Source organism: Cydia strobilella, chromosome 3 (assembly GCF_947568885.1).
Source record: "Cydia strobilella chromosome 3, ilCydStro3.1, whole genome shotgun sequence".
Lineage (NCBI taxonomy): Eukaryota > Metazoa > Arthropoda > Insecta > Lepidoptera > Tortricidae > Cydia > Cydia strobilella.
The window spans coordinates 21,034,199-21,055,102 of NC_086043.1; the positions used below are offsets into that span (position 1 = coordinate 21,034,199).

A 20,904-nucleotide genomic window follows, 5' to 3' on the forward strand; every position below is an offset into this window, starting at 1 on the left:
GGCCATGGGAAAACAACGCAAACTAATTGTGTTTGGGCAGGGATAAAAACTAGACATGCGCAAAACAGTGCTTCAAAAAGTAATGCTATATCACGTTTTTACAAACGTAATATTACACTGAGATATCACATCACTCATCACTCGGTCTCGGTACATCGCCGAAAGCTACAAAAACTTGTACCAAAAATGAAATTGTTGCCAAAACTTATTAATTTTAAACTTGATCATTATCGTGGTGTTGGGTTAAATTGAATACAATACAATACAATACAATACAATACAATCATTTATTAATAAAATTAAAATTTTACACGTCATAGTAATTTACAATGCTATTCTAAATTACATTATTATTCACATACATTAAATTATTAAAATTACAATGCATTATTATAAATTCGGTACACAATTGTTAACCAACTGTTTATTATATATAATATTATAATGTTTTAAATATGCAGGACTCATGTGACATTCTATTCCTATCAGAAGAATTCGTTTAACGAGTAAAAGGCAGCAGAGACTAGGTATTTTTTAAGTTTGAGTACGAAAGAATTGTAGCTATTCGCAGTTTTTATGTCTTCACAATACCGTGTAGCATCTCATACCTGGGTCCTAACTCCCAGTCCTTACTCCCACGGGCTGATCCTCTGGATTCTCCAATCTGCTATAATTCCTATAATTCCTTAACGTTTTGTTTTGTCTTCCTGTCTGATTCTCTTTTTCCAAATTCCTCCCTGAAACTTTTGATTTAAAATTGACGCGTTTTAACTGCGCGCCACTCCATACGTGCGCGTTCTCCAAGAAGACTCCTCTTATTCTTTATTTTCTACCAGAATCGTCTTGTTAGCGTGTCATATTGACATTTTACTTTAGGTCAAGCCGTTAAATAAAGAACCTATCCCTCTTATTTCTACCTTTTTTTTCATTCTTTTCTTTTTTTCCACTCTTCACACTTCCTGCTCCGTTACGCACTCTCTCCTCTCGCTCCTGTCCATATACGTGGAGGAGGACGTAACGTGACAACCGAACGTGACGTCAAAGGACTTAATAGCCTTAATAGGTTGTTATCCGTAACCATAACCTCAATAAACCTTAAATAATCCTAAAAGGCAATGTTTGAGGTCACACAGCTCGCTCACATTTATCATCTCGGCTTTAAGCAGCAATAAAGATTAGGGTAGGGGGCGCTGTAATCGCCTGATGGATATTTTTGTAAATGAAAGCGAAAAGAGCCGCAATAGGGTCCGATAGAGCCCGCGGAGATAGCGCAGAGCCGTGTTTGGAATGGTGTTTAGTAGCCAGGTTACTGGCAAGTAATCTATAACTTATTCAAGAAAAGATTCATTGAAGAGAAGTGCGGCTGTGCGGCTAGGATGAGAATCTGTCCAGTCATGCACGATAAGATATTCCGGTTGACTGATTGAAAAGAGATGGACAGTTTTCTCTTTAACTTCCTCCTAGCCTAGTTGGTACGATACAGGAGGTCCCGAGTTTTCGAACCTGAGATTCGTCTCGGTTTAAAGAAATTTATTGTCTAAGAAATTAAAGAAATTTCGCTTATAAATAGCTAACTTAAAGTAATTATTTACAAGTTTATTCGTCTCGGTAATTGTCCCCGAGTTACCGATGTTACGAGTATGTGATTAAGAATGTAGTTATCTATATAAGTATGTATTGTATCGCCGCCTAGTACCCATAGTACAAGCTTTGCATATAATCATGCAGCAACACTCTCTTTTTCTTCTTGCTTGCAAGTTAACTAGCAAGTACTATCTATTCTGTAGAAAAGGATTCTCAGCTTTCTGGACTTCAATAGGCCGCGACAAGCCAAAAAACGTTTCATAAATACCACATGGCCTATTGCTATTTGACTAGCCAGTAATGTCTTCTTGTAAATACAGTACAACTCAACTCATATTGCGAACTATATCAACTATATCGATCCTATTAAACCGAAGTATTCTCTTACTACGTAAGCAAGTTGACTAGCAAGTGCTGTCTTCTAGTAAAGGCAGCACAACTTATATCGCGACGGCGAAGGAACACAATAGGTTACGATAGGACCAACCCTTTCAAACCGAAGTATTCTTCTCTTACAACATGTTTTAGTTAAATACATTTCACAAAAAGGGCACTTATGTAAACAAAACATCATAAGTTAACGACCAGGGTATCTTTTAACATTGCGATGTCTACAGGAAATACGCGATAGTCAACCATATTATAAAATGTGTATGATGTGTATTAGTGCTTGAGAAAGGAGACCTAGGCTCTCCGAAACATGTCGCGCGAGTGACTAAAACAAATGTGTATGACCCGCTTGCAACTTGACTAGCAAGTACTATAATTTAGTAAAGGCAGCACAACTTATATCGCGACGGCGAAGGGACGCAATAGGCCGCGATAGGGCATAAGCCCTCTGTCATGCCGAAGCACTATCTCCTATTGTTCGGTATTTCGCTATTGTATGTTTCAGGTCACAAATACTTTTTTTGAAGATCAATCAGAATCAGAAGACAATATCCCAATATATCATCCCAATTATTTTTCGTCACACCATTTTTAGGGTTCCGTACAGAAAGGGTAAAAACGAGACCCTATTACTCCGCTGTCCGTCTGTCTGACTGTTCGTCTGTCTGTCACCAGGTTGTATTTCATGAACAGTTGAAATTGTCACAGATGATGTATTTCTGTTGCCGCTATAACAACAAACAAATATTTATATATTTAAGGGCTCCCATACAAAAAACCTGATTTATGTGCAGTTTTTTGCGTAATGGTACGGAACCGTTTGTGAGCGAGTCCGACTCGCACTTGGCCGGTTTTTTCAGATATAAATTTATATGTATTGACCATGTAGCGTCCCTATTGTACAGGTAGCTTCGATATTTAAGAGTAACTATTTTGATTAAAACTGCCAAAGCAACCTGCCCAATTTCGGTTACCGCTCACCGGCGTGCGGCGGCCACTCCGGTGCTCATACTTTATTTGTGCGGGGTAGCGACCGTCCACACGTCGCCGTCGGGCTAGTTGCTGAACAATTCGGCACAAGACCACATTGTTTTTTAGGCTTCCGTACCAGAGGGTAAAAACGGGACCCTATTACTAAGACTTCTCTGTCTGTCTGTCTGTCTGTCCGTCTGTTTGTCTGTCTCTCTGTCTGTCACCAGGCTGTATCTCATGAACCGTGATAGCTAGACAGTTGAAATTTTCAGATGTATTTCTGTTGCCGCTATAACAACAGATACCTACTAAAAAGTACGGAACCCTCGGTGGGTAAGTCCGACTCGCACTTGTCCGGTTTTTTCAGATATAAATTTATATTTATTGACCATGTAGCGTCCCTATTGTACAGGGAAGCTTCGATATTTAAGAGTAACTATTTTGATTAAAACTGCCAAAGCAACTTCTGCCCAATTTCGGTTCCCGCTCACCGGCGTGCGGCGGCCACTCCGGTGCTCATACTTTATTTGTGCGGGGTAGCGACCGTCCACACGTCGCCGTCGGTCTAGTTGCTGAACAATTCGGCACAAGACCACATTGTTTTTTAGGGTTCCGTACCAGAGGGTAAAAACGGGACCCTATTACTAAGACTTCTCTGTCTGTCTGTCTGTCCGTCTGTTTGTCTGTCTCTCTGTCTGTCACCAGGCTGTATCTCATGAACCGTGATAGCTAGACAGTTGAAATTTTCAGATGTATTTCTGTTGCCGCTATAACAACAAATACCTACTAAAAAGTACGGAACCCTCGGTGGGTAAGTCCGACTCGCACTTGTCCGGTTTTTTTCCAATTAAACAAATGATGCAAAATGTTTAATGTGACGGGCTCAGGGGGCAAGCAATTTTGAATTTAATATTTGTCATAAATATATATCAAAGTTGATCGAGGCTATCGGGCTTTTCCACAGCTGAGGGGAAATATAATGATGCACTCTAAACCAAACATCGATGAATATGAAAAAAAATAAGCCTTACAAAATTTTGCGTGAAAATTGTTTGTAGTATATATTTGAACAAATGAATCAAAATGGTGTAGTTTAGACTACGGGATTAATTATCGTTAAATTAAAATTAATTTTACCTAACCAACGATCCACGATGAAATTTATATATTATATGTATGTAAAGTGTCCAATCCGCATTGGATCAGCGTGGTAGCTATAGTCCTTCATAAGTAAGAGGAGGCGTAAACTTTAAAATAATAACAATAACAATAACAATATTTCAGTAATTTATATTAAGATGGCTTTCTAAGTCTGTGATATGTTTTCACAATTTGTGTTTCTCAATAAAAACCAAACTTTTCAATTGTAAAATAAAACTATAAAAACGGATTATATCGCGTATATTGAATTAAATACATTCCGACGTTTCGAACCCTTTACAGGCGTTCGTGGTCAACGGTATGTTTACGCGATATAATTCGTTTTTATAGTTTTATTTCATGACTATCGCCGTAACCGAAGACAAAGTTTTCAATTGTATTGTATAAAACAAAGTCGCTTCCTGCTGCCTGAATGGATGTCTGTCCCTATGTATGCTTAGATCTTTAAAACTTCGCAACGGATTTTGATGCGGTTTTTTTAATAGATAGAGTGATTCAAGAGGAAGGTTTATATTTTATTAAACTTAATTTGTTAACGCTGCCTTCAATATTTATAAAGGAAGCGGCCGTCTTTTTTCGAAAACACCCAGATCTATTCCCGATAAAACCGGAAACATCAAAAACTAGAAGCCAATATAAAAACAAATTACTCCTACCAAAATCTAACTTGGCTATCTTTAAAAATGGGCCACAATATAAATGTATTTCAATTTTCAATAAAATTCCGGACACTATTAAACTTGAACCAAGTGACAAATTATTTAAAACGAAATTAAAAGACATGTTAATTCACAAATGCTATTACTCAATTGAGGAATTTTTAAATGATGAAAAGCTGACGAAGTAAAATACCGCAAATACTTATAATAAGAATTTAAAATACTTTAATTTATTTATCGTGACATTGAATTCAAATTATGATTAATTTTTTTTTTATTTTACTTTTACTTTTACAATTGCCAAAATCTGAATGTTTGGAATGTTATTAATTTTTTTATCTTTTATCACTTTTACAATGTTATTATTTGATGGTTATTATCTTATTTTATTTCTTTACACAAATTACGGTAGATATATTATAATGAAATGTTTTAATAGGTATTAGATAGTAAGTTAAACATTGTTGTTGTGCCCTAACAGGGTGTCATGAATTTACTTACTTTATTTGTAACACCTTATTTTATGAAAAAATGAAAAATGAAAATGAAAAATATATTTATTTTGCACACAAAAATGGGAATTTGCAGATTGAGTATACATGAGGTCCAGGTTGCGCGCATACAGCGGTACATTTAAAACAGTATGAACAGGGGTCCCCAAACTAGGCATAGCCTGTATCTTGGGCGACCAGTTAGTGAATTAAAAACTAGATTGAAAAAAAAAAAAAAAAGTATGTCTAAAGATGAAGATAGGTGCTAGTGCTTATAACCTTAGCTACTAGGGATTTACGTTGGTCAGTCTGTCAGTCAAGTCTCTTACGGCTAAGTGTCTATACCTATAGGTTAAATGTCTAATTATGTAACATAGAGTACCACTACATATGGACAGAAATTGAGGCTTATGGCCGCGATATTTAAAGCATTATACAATTATACAATATAGAGCATTATACAATGTTTCCTTTCTCCATACAAGTGCGCCGTAGCGTCACTGCACTATCTCCTCAGTCTTATTATAATCTTTTTCTCTTATTATGTATCATGACTGTGCAATAAATGAAATATGAAATATGTATAATACATCAGCATTGTACCCGTATAATAAAACCTCTAACAACATAACCGACTTATATTATTCCTTTCCATAATTTAGCGCTCCCTCTTACCTGTACATCTCAATTATGAAAGTATCCGCAACACCCGATTCAGTCCTCGAATTAGGAACAATAGCCGCAGTGCAGGCCGAGTCAACACGGGACGCAAACAGACGGTAATGATGTGCTGTGTTGACTGGACTAGAGAAACATGTTAACTTAGGAGTATTTACTCTCAGAGTTAGTGGAGGACATGAGATTTATCGGGATGTCTAAAGACAACTAGGTACATTTAAAAGCTAGTTTTTGATTGCTACAAAAATAAAGTTAATATTGAAGCACATGGCGCTAAATCGTATGATTGTTATTATAAAGGATGGAAAAAAATTATGGGACCTGCAGGAAAAGTGCCTTAAACCTTAAGTTAGCTCATTTTACTTAAAGGAAACATTTTATTAAAAAAAAAAAAATTCGCACGACTAAAAATATTCTTAAGTTGTGTTTCTTTTTAAAAATAAAAGAATATTTCCTTTAAGTAAAATGAGCTAAGTTAAGGTTTTAAGTTTTAAGGCACTTAACCCTACCATATTTTTTTCACATCACCTATTCGAAAAAGGGCTTTTTCTTCCCCGCTAGGAGGGATCAAAGTGGCACTTTTCTTCCCCGCTAAGAGGGATCAAAGTGGCATTTTTCTGTTCTAGGACACCACTTTTTTTTTCTTTTTTGCATACTATTTTTTTGGTTAAATAATATTTTGGAACATAATAATTTCCTCATAGGTGATGTGAAAAGCAGTATGTGTCACATGGTAGCAAAATTATTTTCACCTTGGGCGTTAACGCTTAAATCCCTCACTACGCTCAGGATTCTATTTTAGAATCCCTCGCTACGCTCAGGATTCAATTATAGAATCCTTCGCTTCGTTCAGGATCCAATGTACGCCCTCGCCGTAAATATGTCATTTTGCTCCCTTGTGACACAATCTACTATTTCTACACTGTATATACTTATTACTTAATATATCCTATACCATTATGATTGTGTATTATATTATGACAACGAACGAAAGGCGAATATTGTGTTATCTTTAATTACAGTTTTCTTTAATATGTTCCCACTTCAACGCATTATTTTAATTAGTTACAGATATGTAGGTATTTGTTACCAATTTGATTTCGCTTACTATACTTTGCCGATTGATAGGTTAGATTAGATTAGACGATATGTTTCACTATCTAAAAATCAAAAAGGCGACGAGTACTATTAAGTGAGAATAAAGTGTCCCTAGTTTTTCATACAAATTTTGGGTGTCAGTTTTGTAACGGTCCATACAAAATGTATGTGAAAATGCGTTACAAAACTGAAATTGTTTTGGGGACACATTTTTTTTCCTTTTTAAATCGATAGCCCTCTAAAAAAGTAAATGGTACACTTTTTTTTTTTATGAAATAGGAGGCAAACGAGCAGACGGATCACCTGATGGTAAGCGATTACCGCCGCCCATGGACACCAGCAACACCAGAGGGGTTGTAAGTGCGTTCCCGGCCTTTAAGTGAAAATGCCCAGTTATCACTAGCACCAAAATTAACATTACAAACAGGAAACTTCCTTATTTAGTTTTCCTTTCAACACTATTTTATTACCGAGAAAAACAAGAAATTACTTCCATCTCACACGTCACTGTTACACGATTGTTGGACAAAAACAATTATTTCTGAAGGACACTTTGACAACAATATTACGGAGGCATCATCAGAGGGCGTACTGCAAAACACGAACATCGAAATTTCGGTATCTACCTCTCTGTCGTTCAAATATGAAAGAGTAATAGAGAGAAAGATAACAGAATTTCGATTTCGGTGTTCCGTGGTAGGCCCCAGGCAGTTATTAGGCTGCGAGTGATGCGACGGCTCGGCGGCCATATTGGGAGATATTAGAGCTGACGAGGGTATGGCTGCTGTGAAAAATGCAATAAATGATTCAGTAGGTGTCATAGAAATAATGTTGTTTTTGTGTTTTGGATTAAGAGGAAAGGGGATGGCCGCTTCTACATACACTCGTAGTCACCATTTTCATTACCATTATTGAAAATAATTTACAATAATCATAAAATCGAGAAAAGTTAAACGTTTATATTTTTCGAAAGTCGTCGTCGGCAATAAATAATTATTCTTGAAATTTCTAACCATTTATTTATGACTAAACTTAAGCCTAGTCAAAAAGTCCCCCCCGAGTTGTCCCTGGCGCAAAGGTGCCCATCACACTAGCCGCGTTACCACGTTGAAATTTACGTTTAGTTACGTTCTTGAAATTTAGATAAAAAAGTATTGCTACAGTAATTGCTTAATCTGGACCTATAGTTTCCATTTTTAGGGTTCCGTACCCAAAGGGTAAAAACGAGACCCTATTACTAAGACTCCGCTGTCCGTCTGTCCGTCTGTCTGTCTGTCACCAGGCTGTATCTCATAAACCGTGATAGCTAGACAGTTAAATTTTTCACAGATGATATATTTCTGTTGCCGCTATAACAATAAATACTAAAAAGTACGGAACTCTCGGTGCGCGAGTCCGACTCGCACTTGGCCGGTTTTTATTAAACATATTTTTATACAGAAGCACGAAAAAGTACCAGTAATCAGCTGATTAGTAAGAAGTTACACGAGGAGTGTGTTTTCAAAAGGGTTTATTTCTCTATGAAAAAACCATACAAAAATAAGCCTTATGTGTGTTTTCACAAGGCTTATTTGTGTATGGTTTTTCATAGACAAATAAACCTTTTTGAAAAGACACTCCTCGCACAGAAAATCGGTCACACTAATCGGGTTGGCCGGTCGAAATAATTAGCAGAGGGCGCCAGCATAGCTTGCCCTGTCAATCCCTAGAATTGTGTCAAATTTTAGTTTTTTTAATGCCCTGGATGCCAGCCCTTTAAGCCAAATCTCATAGAAAGGGCAAGCTATGATGGCGCCATCTCTGCAAACCTTTGACAGTTGCCAACCCCATTGGTGCATAAGAAATGAAATGAAAGTCGGGCATGAGACCCGTGCCATTCACCAAGACGATCGTAAGGGTAGTGTCAAAACCAATTAAAAACCATTATCAAACAGTTAAATTAAAATAGAACTCCTCGCTAAAGACTATGTCAGACAACGGACCATGAAAATTATTGTACCTTAAAACTAAAAATGAAGATTTATAAAAATACGATAGAATGTATTTAAATATAGATAAATGATTTTTTTTATTTGCATTAATTATTTTTATGATTTTGACCCATGTTCTTTCACTGATATGCGTTAAAATTGTTAAATAACAAACGAAACCGTCAACGCCATCTATACGACTGTAGGCCAAAACTAGTAGCGCCCTCTGAACGAGAATCAAATTTTCTTGATTTTCGAGCCACGTTTTTTCCTTAGACTGTATCTATCTATTACGGAGTTATATCTATCTTTGGCACGGGTTACACAAAACCTTAACAAGTTATACAACCTTCCTCAAGAATCACTCTATTGATAAGTGAAAATCCGTTCAGTAGTTTTTGAGTTTATTGCGAACATACATACACACAGACAGACGCAGTGCGGGACTATGTTTTATAATAAAACCCCCTGCCCGAGTCTGTGTTTCCGCACGAGTACAATCTGGGGCTCTTCAAGGCAAGAGTTAATAGGTATCTCATAGGTAAGTGTGCTCCACCGTAGACCGCATCATCACTTACCATCAGGTGGGATCGTGGTCAAACGCCTGCCTATTCATCATTTAAAAAAAATGTACGATTTCATAAACAGTTTCCATAACGCTGCTTTACAATACGTCGACGAAATACGTCGGATACGTCATTACCAAACTTAAATGGAGCTGGGCGGTACATGTTGCCAGACAGAGTGATGGCAGGTGGGCCAAAATGTTAACGGAATGGTGGCCGCTTTCAGACGAAAGGAGTGCCTGGCGTCCGTTGGCTCGTTGAGTGGACGACATTCGGAAGACTGCGGGTCACTTCTGGATGAGATTGGCTCAGGACCGGGATAAGTGGCGTACTCGAGGAGAGGCCTATGCTCAGCAGTGGGCGATAGAATGCTGATTAAAAAAAAAGACGCAATGGGCCGTGTATCCTCAACCTAACTTACGAAGCCGGGCGAGTTTCGAGATGCTTTCAATATAAATTCGGAAGAGATATGTGAAAGTATGGAAAGAGCGAAGCAAAAGCCTTTTATGCAAAGATACTTTATTTCACGGTATTATAAGTTTCGTGCAGCTGAAAGTTTCATTACTGTGTTTATTTGATTTTTGTTTGTTTATACAGTTTTTTTCGTGTTAAGTTGGTAAATAAGGTTTGCAAAAGTTGACATTGTGAATACAATGTAGTTTGTGTACCATGTATAGGGAGCGTGCATGAACTACTCGTATAGGGGGCAGCACAGGAGCCGTCAGCACAGGAGAATCTTATTAGTGGCATAAATAAAAAAGATAATCAAAAAGGTCGAAGAAGGTTTCATACTATTTATTACCTCAGGAGCTACTAACACATACAGGCTGCTCCGAAGTAAAAAACCGGCCAAGTGCGAGTCGGACTCGCGCACGAAGGGTTCCGTACCATTACGGAAAAAACAGCAAAAAAACTCACTTTTGTTGTATGGGAGCCCCATTTAAATATTTATATTATTCTGTTTTTAGTATTTGTTGTTATAGCGGCAACAGAAATACATCATCTGTGAAAATTTCAACTGTCTAGCTATCACGGTTCATGAGATACAGCCTGGTGACAGACGGACAGACGGACGGACAGACGGACAGCGGAGCCTTAGTAATAGGGTCCCGTTTTTACTCTTTGGGTACGGAACCCTAAAAAGATTATCAAAAAGGTCGAAGAAGGTTTCATACTATTTATTACCTCAGGAGCTACCAACACATACAGAGGCTGCTCCAAAGTAAAAAATCGTAATTTGTTAATTTCTTTGTAACCGCTACACCGGTTGTTATGATACTTTGTATACTGGTTATAAATACCCTGATGCATATGTACATTTCGGCTTTGTCCAATGGCTAAGGACATTCTGTATATGTATAGCTTCATACACTAGATGAGCCAATACCAATCTCGAGACCGCATATCTAGATCCACACTTAACAGTAGATTGGCCATACCGTATCAAAGACAACGTAATCAAAGGCACTTGATCTACAGTGGGAATTGAGAGTGCTACCGTGTAGGACCTGTGTGAGATCTAGTGTGAGGGGATTACAGTGTACTTGGGTATGTGCTTGAGGTGACCATATTGAAAAGTTTTAAGGGGTTATTAGAAACGTACATATCTAACTGAGAGACGATCCTATTCTAACTATGGTTAGATGTGTAAGTCTGGGTTTGTGACCAATGGTATCCAATGGATATGCCCACTTATAAATATGCCCAGATAAATAGTATAGTTATCTGGGCATATGTTATAAGTGTACCCATTTACCATTTTCTGAAACCCCCCATCTACCATTGTCCATTACAATCGTGATTTTTTTGAAAATTTGCAGGTATAGCTTCTTTGTGACAAAAATAATCATAGCTTTAAAATACTGAAAAACCGGCCAAGTGCGAGTAGAATTTTTTAATAGTTTTCAGAGTTTTCCTTGTACTTGTAGTGTAAGACGATATTACTTGCCAAATGTTATAGTTCTAGGTCAACGGGAGGTACCTTATAAATATTTTGATTCCCTCGAGAGTGTTGAAATATACTTTTTTTGCGGCTAAAACGGTTGTATTTTTTTACGTTAACTTAGAAGTTTGAGTTTTTCACACCTTCAAGGGGCGGGAGACCTGAGTATATGGTTTTAATTTCAACTCGATTTCAACGCGTTCCCGAGATTAAGGGTCTTGACAGACGGACGGACGGGCGAGAAACTCAAGAAAGTGACTCTGTAAGGGTTCCGTTTTATTCCTTTTGAAGTACGGAACCCTAAAAATGAATTCTGATACACGGAATAAAATGAGTTTGTGCGGGACAGCCCATGGAATGCTTCAAATGTGGTATAAAAATAGATGGTTGTAATATGGTCTTTGTATTTAAATATGGACATGATTCTAATAAGTAAGTAATATCTTTAGTAGTAACTGTATTTAAATTCATAAAATATAAATATTTTTGATGACTAGACTTATATTGACCGGGATATAGACCGTGATTACCTTTTGTATTATTTGTGAGCTCCCGATATTTCGACGCAGTTACATGCATCATGTTCACGGGTGACTGAAGATAGCGGGTGGGTGTCAAAGTTGTGTAGACAGCGCTCTGTCTACCCTCATTCTTGCGCGTCGGCTGCGTTCACTTTCAACGTTACCAACGGTCGCATTCACACTTGTTGGTCCGGTCGCGTTCACACTCGTTGGTCTGTCCAAACACACTACACTCACGGTGTCACTACGCGTGTTTGATTCGGATATCACTGGTTTTTTACCCAAACAAATCACAGGATTCCACACATTTGACAGTTTAAACCCATCTTCACGATTAAAATTTTTGTATTTGTGAATTTCAACGGCTTCTCTTACCAATCTTGGTATATAGTGGCGTTCTGTCGAAATGACCTTGGGACTATGCAACTCGATCCAGTGATTTGTACCCGACTCAAGGAGATGCTGAGCAATAGCTGACTTGCGAACGTCATTGTTCTTGACCGCAGCAATGTGTTCTTTAATTCTGCAGGCAATAGTGCGTTTGGTCTGCCCAATGTACGAACTACCGCAGCTGCACTCAACTTTGTATACACCAGGTTTTTCCAGGGGAAAATTGTCTTTGGGCGACCGCAGAAATTGTGCAATTTTCCTGTGCGGGGTGAAGATAGTTTTTACAGAGTAGTTATTTAGTATTTTTGATATCTTGTCTGTCACACCCTTGACGTACGGCATAAACGCTGGCTGTCTCTCAACGCGATGAGTAAGGCGCTTGGTTTTTGTGTCCCGCTTGTCCATGTTAACTCTGTAGCCATTCATCCTCAGGACACTCTGAACATGGTTCAGCTCCTGGTTTAGATGTAGCGAGTCACACAGAGCGTGTGCTCGATTAGTCAGTGATGCCACAACCGAGTTTAACTGTCTGGGATGATGGTGCGAGCTCGCGTGTAAATAGCGGTCCGTGTGAGTCGGTTTCCTATAGACTGAGTGTCCCAGCATGCCACAACCTGTAACATTCAGTCTCACATCCAGAAACGCAATACTCCTTTCTTGTTCCATTTCCAATGTAAACGACATAGATCGGTGCATGCTATTAAGGTGTCCTAGCATCAGTTCAGCCTCCTGTTTACCACCCTTAATTATGCAGAACACATCATCCACGTACCTCTTCCAAATTTTAACGGGAACTAGGGGCGCAGAAAGGGCTAGGTGCTCAAAGTGTTCCATCCAAATGTTAGCCACCACTGGAGCCACCGGACTGCCCATCCGTACCGTTGGTAACGTTGAAAGTGAACGCAGCCGACGCGCAAGAATGAGGGTAGACAGAGCGCTGTCTACACAACTTTGACACCCACCCGCTATCTTCAGTCACCCGTGAACATGATGCATGTAACTGCGTCGAAATATCGGGAGCTCACAAATAATACAAAAGGTAATCACGGTCTATATCCCGGTCAATATAAGTCTAGTGAAACTAACCGTGAATCATTCAAAACTCTAATTTTTGATGACATTAAAAAAGGTTATTCATATATTAAAAATGGTTGGTATTTTGTATTTAAAATAACCCACCGCACAGCCATTATAGTATTTTATACAATCGTGATATAATAGAGAGCTTTTCAGTCGAGTACCGTGTTTAAGCAACGAAGCTTGCTGAGTTGCTTAAGTTAAGGTACGAGATTGAAAAGCTTGATTATATCACTATTGTATACAATACTTTTTCTACGAGATAAAAATAATAATACTTTCAATTAGTAGAATCATATAGGTAAACAAACCAAAAGTATACAGCTAAGATACGCGAGCTGCCGCAGCCCGCGATACCTTCATACTCGTACGTGCCCTGGCCGCCGGCCCGGCGCTCCCGGCGGGTTGGTCAACGACACCTCGTAACTCATGAGGCCCTGGTACTTGCTCCTTGCTAAATTCAATTTTAAGACAGTTTTTTTCTCGATTTTGGCCACCGTAGCCTATGGAGACTAACAAGCACCGCAAAGCGGTTTTCGTAGGGTATGGATGTTGCTATATGAAGGGTGTCACATGCGCGTTTCTGACGTATGAAGCAATTGTTTCTACTACAACATAAAATAAAATGTTTTTGTTGGCTAACCAATCACAAAGCAGATGCGACGCAGCCGCGTGTTTAAGTAGGCTAATTTGCATTGAATCGAGTCTCCTTAAACAAGAAATATTTTATCGAAATGTATGAAGTTCTATTTTCAAAATTTTTATAATTGACTAAACCGTATCGATAAAATTCTTATGCTTGAGTCGGAAGTGCCATAGACTATCCAACGTTAAAAAGAGTAAGGTTGTAGTGTTGCATGCGACGTTGTAATACACAGATTATACTCGACGAGTAGAAAAAACTTTTATTAAGTTTAACGATGCAGGTAAAAGCTTTTTAAAGCTGACCTTAGGTATTAATAAAAGGCTGATTTTAAAAATAGTTTATGAGCAAGATGGCTGGATATAACCACAAGGACGTCGCGACGGAAATACCTGACCCACTGCAGCTCATGAATATGTTATAATGCTTGTGCATCGTGCTGGACATGCACCTATATATTATCATAAATGACTTAACGATAGTGTCCGATCGAAGTTCAGTTTCAGTTTTCGGCATTTTTCAGTTTCTGCAGTTTTTGCAGAAATTAGGCCGTGTTACGAGAGCGTATTCCCATCTTAAAGGCCGGCAACGCACTTACAACCCCTCTGGTGTTGCGGGTGTCCATGGGCGGCGGTAATCGCTTACCATCAGGTGATCCGTCTGCTCGTTTGCCTCCTATTTCATAAAAAAAAAAAAAACAAAAAAAAAAAAAAAAAACCATATCAGGTTATTAAAACAGAATACGCTACAATGTTTTTGGGTTTAGCTACCCTGAAAAGTATAGTACCTGAAAAATGGGGCATTTTCTATGAAAAGGGACCTTATCGTCGACAACTTCGCTCGGCATTGTATTTATATTGAAGCATCGTTAATAATGGCGTAAGCGCCATCGACAATAAGGTAACGGTCCCTAAATGATTACACATATACACTGTGGGCTGGTAAAACCCGACAGATTTAAACCACACAAGTCATAAAAAGCAAGAATTGTTATATGTTTTGGTCAAATTCGGCAAATTTTATTATTTTACGTTTTCTGCACACGACACTTTATTTCTTTTTATATCTCGTCGCAAAAAAGTCACATTATAGTGGCAGCGTCTCAGCCAAAAAGGCGTTCTTCACCAAGGTAATTACAGAAACAAATTTTTACAAGAATTTCATTATATCTAAAACAAGACCGATTTCAGAAAACTTTGTATGACATTTTAGTATTTAAATGCAGTCAATAATAACTACACTCTTTAAAATCTGTCGGGTTTTACCAGCCCACGGTGTATATTAATAACTACGCGTATACGGTATAGGTACGTATCATTAACATGTTTTTAGATCTAACGTTTTAATATTACATAACTTAGGGGTACAAAAGGTATATACATATCAAACTAATCCTATACAGGTCTAAAGCACTCAAAGCTCTTTATACAAGGGGTAGACTCTGGTTGGAGCAAAAAGCTTTGGAAACTTAGCAAACGGCAACCAAATAATAACGGGGGTGTTTACTGGCCATTACGGGGTCAAGGGAATCCTGGCCAAGATGGCGCACGCTGACAACACCGATTGTCGTATGTGTGGCGAAGAGGAAGAGACAATAGAACACCTTATGTGTGAATGTCACGCCCTCGCCAGACAAAGAATGAAAGACTTTGGAACAGGCTACCTGGTACCAAAGGAATTCAAAAAGCTACCCATAAGGTCCATCATCCGGCATATGGAGATGGTGGGGAAAGCTCTTGAGTAGCGGACGGATCTTTCCTAGGGGGTAACTGCACAAAAGATCCCTATGGGTCGAAGTGTATCCGTAAGGGCCCCCGAAACTATAAGATAAGATAAGATAAATCCTATACAGGCACATAAAATATATATATTCGAATGAAAAACAATTTTGGCTTTAGAGCTTAATTTCGTTGATACTGAAAAAGAATATAATTATACTGGGTATAAATAAAATAATTATCATCTCTGGGTTGTTACAAAGTCATTTTGACACAGACGGACTTTCTTCATTACCTAGAATCTAGAGCTTGAATCTGATTTAAGAATTTGTTACGGTTTTGATCTTATTCTGATACGACCTTGAATAACGAAGACTTGCCATCAAAATGATATCTAAATGATGTCGTTTGTTTATTTCGCTCGTACTACTCTGTACGTGACTGTATTGGCGCGAGCGAGACGCACGGATGAATGATGGTCGTATTCGAACAATGCTTATACTCATACTCATACTCATATAAGATGTCACAGCGATACGATACCGATCTGTCAGTGTCAAAAGTGACGTTTTTGTTCGAATACGGCCGTGAGAACCAAGGTGACATCTTTTAGTTATTATTTTGATGTCAAATGTAAGTTTTAAATGGCCTCCTATTGGTGCGTGCGAAATGAAGCGAAAGTCGTGCGTGAGATACGCGAAACATCAAGAGGATCAAGGTCGCATCAAAACCAGTTCAAATTCATAACAAATTGTTATATTAGAAGCGGCCTCCTAGACTCATTATAGTATTAGAAAGTTATCCAAATTCCCGTAGCTCAGATTTAGTAATAATTGCTTTGTTCTGTTGCGATGTAAAACAAAACGTACCTTAGAAGTAATTAACGAAGTTATTATAGTTATTATTCCACACGTTTTGAAATGGAACATTTTGGTGAATAATTCAGATTCTGTTGGTTGGAATAAACTTGTTTAAATTATTTAAATAATACTGTATATTAATGAACACCTTTATGAAAATAATTTATAATGAACTACTGTTTGAACGAGAAGAGTAAGTTTTTTTTAAATACGTCATAAATCGTAAATCGCAATTTACCTTTCACGCACGTTTCACATAAAAAATACATTGTTTAAATTGCGTAATGTACGGAACCCTCGGTGCGCGAGTCCGACTCGTACTTGGCCGGTTTTTATTTAGCTGCTGAGTAACTGGCATCATGACTTTGTTCACAGTAGGTCTTAACTCCCACAATTTCTCTATAAACTTAAGTCTTTCTTTACCAAGAGTACAGTAATGTGTTGAATTATGACAAACAATATCAACTTTAAGTGTTACGTATAAAGTTTATATTGCTGTGGCAGAGATAAAGAGGATTATGAAAATTGTCGTAATGAAGATTGTATTAGAATGTTGGTGAGTTTTGCTCGGAATAAATTTAATTTGTTTACGCAAGATGGCGGGACTGTATTTGGAAAATAACGAGTCTTTTTAATTTAAGAAATATAAATAATTTTATAAAGTGATTTCCTGCAGACTAAGTATAAAAAATATCTTTTGTGAATAGATTGTAAAAATGTAAACATGTTTGACGTCTTCTATTGATCCGTATGTTACACATTTTGATGCGTTAAAATCATAATTAATGTCAGACCCGGTCATCATCATCTTCCTCGCGTGGTCCCGGCATTTTTGCCACGGCTCATGGGAGCCTGGGGTCCGCTTGGCAACTAATCCCAAGAATTGGCGTAGGCACTAGTTTTTACGAAAGCGAATGCCATCTGACCTTTCAACCCAGAGGGGAAACTAGGCCTTGTTGGGATTAGTCTGGTTTCCTCACGATGTTTTCCTTCACCGAAAAGCGACTGGTATAAATATCAAATGATGTTTCGTACATAAGTTCCGAAAAACACATTGGTACGAGCCGGGGTTTGAACCCGCGACCTCCGGATTGCAAGTCGCACGCTCTTACCGCTAGGCCACCAGCGCTTTTAATGTCAGACCCGGTAATGACATTAATTATGTGTACAAGACGCGAGAGTTTAAAGCGTTAAAATGATATTGCAGCTTGCTCGCGGTATAGATATGTAGGTACATAATTAAGTATATATTATAGATGGTATCATATCAACTGAGCTAATGCACTTACCTGTTTACTCAAAGAGTCTCAAGAATACAATGCCATTGATGGTAAACCACAAATTAGGATAACTACTTCGTAGTAAAAGCAGATTATAACCGCCTTGAAATGTTAGTATAGATTAACGACTCTATTTTTTTTAACAATAGGCTACAAAACAAACACTTAAAACAACTAACAAAATGAACACTAATAGACCTAATAGTAAAAAAAAAACAAGTGCAGTGATATACACGCATCAGCTTTCAGCTGCTAGTGTATTAAACAATATAATATATATATATATATATATTTTATGATGAATAGGCAGGTGTTTGTATACGATCCCACCTGATGGTAAGTGATGATGTGGTCTACGGTGGAGCACGCTTACCTATGATAAAATAAAATACACTAACTAAATAATGGCTAACATAACTTTATTTGCATTTTACAACCGTCGACACCCAAAACGAATGCACTCTGTAGAAAACCATTTGCTACAACATGTTTTTAGACCATTTTAACCCCATTCAACAAGGAATAAGGTTTAAAATTCAATATACATGCAATGCACTTCTAACTTATTTTGTAAGCAACTAGTTGGCGGCTACGAGAACAAAAGCAGATAATAGTATTGTAATAATACAATGCCATTGTTAGTACAAGTAAGTGCATTAGCTCAGTTGATATGATTCCATCTATACCTATCATAACAATTATTAACTACTAACAAGACACATTAAAGTAACCATTTTAAAACTGTAAATAAGCCCTGCTTTTAAATGATTACACGTGTATAATTAGTATAATTACCTAGGGTACTCTAGTGTAGTAGACCCGCAGCGTTTCGGGACCCACTCAGCGTTATTGGCCTACATAATGCATGGACCCTTTGTGACCGGACTCTTACAGGGCCCGCTTAAATATTTGTGAGGATGAAAGAATAAGGGTTGGTTGCACCAAACCGCCTGTCCCCGTTAAGGGCGTTCGCTTGCTGGCGCAATTATACGGAGCGGGTGAGCGGGTTAACTAAAAATAGTATGAGCAACGCTAACTAATGGCACAGGGCGGAACCGCTATACATCAAACATCACTCGCGTTTCTATGTGTGAACACACGCGTACTTGTGTACACACGTGTGTGCGGTGTGTGTGTACACGCGTCATGCGTCATAGTGTGAGTAAGTTGCTTAAAATAGTACTTAGAGCACGCCAGAAGTCCTCCAGATTTCTGTCGCGGGGCGAGGCAATTCGAGTCGGGGCGGGCGGTGCGTGGCCGTTCTGTATGATAATACTATTACTTATTCTGTGCTAATGGCACATAATAAATAATAGGACTAGGTACAGAAGATTCACTCTAACAAAACGCATCTATTACGACACATATGTTAGGTGGCGCAAGCGCGAGCAGGCGTCCGTTCCGTAGCGTTGCGCGGCAACTACTATGGCTAGACACCAAAATTGGCGTGGACCGCATGTACTTGTAGCGACGCGACGAAATCGCGGAGTGAGCCACGCCTGCTTATGGCCCTATCGTTACTCGAACCCTGGACCTTCAGGTTCATAGCCAAGGTCACAAACTTACAAAACCGTTAAACTTGTCTCAAGTATGCATGTAATAGGCAGTTCCGACCACCAAGCTCAGCATTAAAATAACGACGTGTACACACTGGGGAGATTTACATAAGCCCTTGTGGGAGGACGGTAGGGAGGGGGGATAATAAAGTTCGGTAAGATCGCACAACACCGCGAAAAGGACGGGCGTAGGGTTGTCTATGTGTGGGTGGCAGAACTGGCAGAGATTGGAAGTTATTAGCAAGGTTTTAACTGTCTCTTAGCATAGTCGGTGACCCTGCCTATACGAAGTAGGGGGTCCCGGGTTCGGATCCTGATGGTAATGGCATTTATTTGTCTGTTTATCACAGATATTTGCTCCTATGGATGTTTTCTATATATTTATTAATGCTTTTAAACTTCATTGCAGATAAGAGAAGTACGACAGGTAGACAATGCCTCTAGGCATTCCCTACTAGACAATCATTTTTTTTTTTCGCAGGGGTTAATGCCTTTACGCATCTCACCCCCGGGCCAGGGAAGCCCATAAGGGGGGGGTGGTATGTGGGACTCGCTCCTCCTGCTCCCTCTGTTAGTCAGAGGGAGGGGAGGAGAATACCCACTAACATCCCCTGCGGCGATTCTCCGCACTGCCGTTTATGGGGGGGCCATGGGGTCGCAAACGTTCTACTACCACGGCGTCCCCCGGCTGCCTTGGTTCACCCAGAGGCTTCCGCGCCGAAGGAGGGAAGGATTAGAATGCGCTACAATCCCTCCTCCAGACGTGTGGAGTCTTCCATTGTGGGCCCCTTACCCACGGCTCCCATTCGGCGGTTACTAGACAACCATAGGCGAAACAGAAATGCGTCAAGGCGTAGGTAAGTATTTTCAATAAGGTGCGTTGGGGTAAGATTGACAGGGTTTTTCATGCGGGGGTTTTTTTGGATAAAAAGTCGCTCGTAAAGCTTCGGCATACGGACGATTTTTTGTCTTACCCCTCATGAAAAACCCTTTCTATCTTATCCCAACGCACCTTATATCTTCGCCTAGTACCTATAACAAGCCTCACTAAGCTTACTATAGCTATAGCTAACTATGTAAGACTGGGTCGATCTGTTTAAAAATGTTCTATAATGTTTTATTTATTTATTGTGTTGTCCAAGGAAGCGGTACAATATCTACAAACTGCAAATCTCTGAAGTAGAGTAACACAAAAAGCCATACGAAAAAAAAATGCGTTGTCATTCGAAATACGAAAGTACTCCAAATTTCAACTCTATGGACATCGGGAAGTGGTTCAATTTTAAGTAACAAGATTTACGCAGTGAAGCTAAATAAAGGTGTGTAAAAAACTTTAATTCTAAGGCAC

At 38.8% G+C, this 20,904-nt stretch overlaps 1 protein-coding gene and 1 long non-coding RNA gene across 2 annotated transcripts in view; one reads left to right on the top strand and one right to left on the bottom strand.

The window, feature by feature from the left end:
• Positions 1-20,904, bottom strand: part of LOC134756100 (zwei Ig domain protein zig-8-like) — a 660,767-nt gene that overhangs the window by 119,931 nt on the left and 519,932 nt on the right. The window lies entirely within an intron of this gene.
• LOC134756113 (uncharacterized) overlaps positions 9,720-20,904 on the top strand; it is a 73,358-nt gene continuing 62,173 nt past the window's right edge. The window contains exon 1 of the long non-coding RNA XR_010129104.1: positions 9,720-9,892. This is a non-coding gene — a long non-coding RNA (uncharacterized LOC134756113). The remainder of the gene's footprint in view (positions 9,893-20,904) is intronic.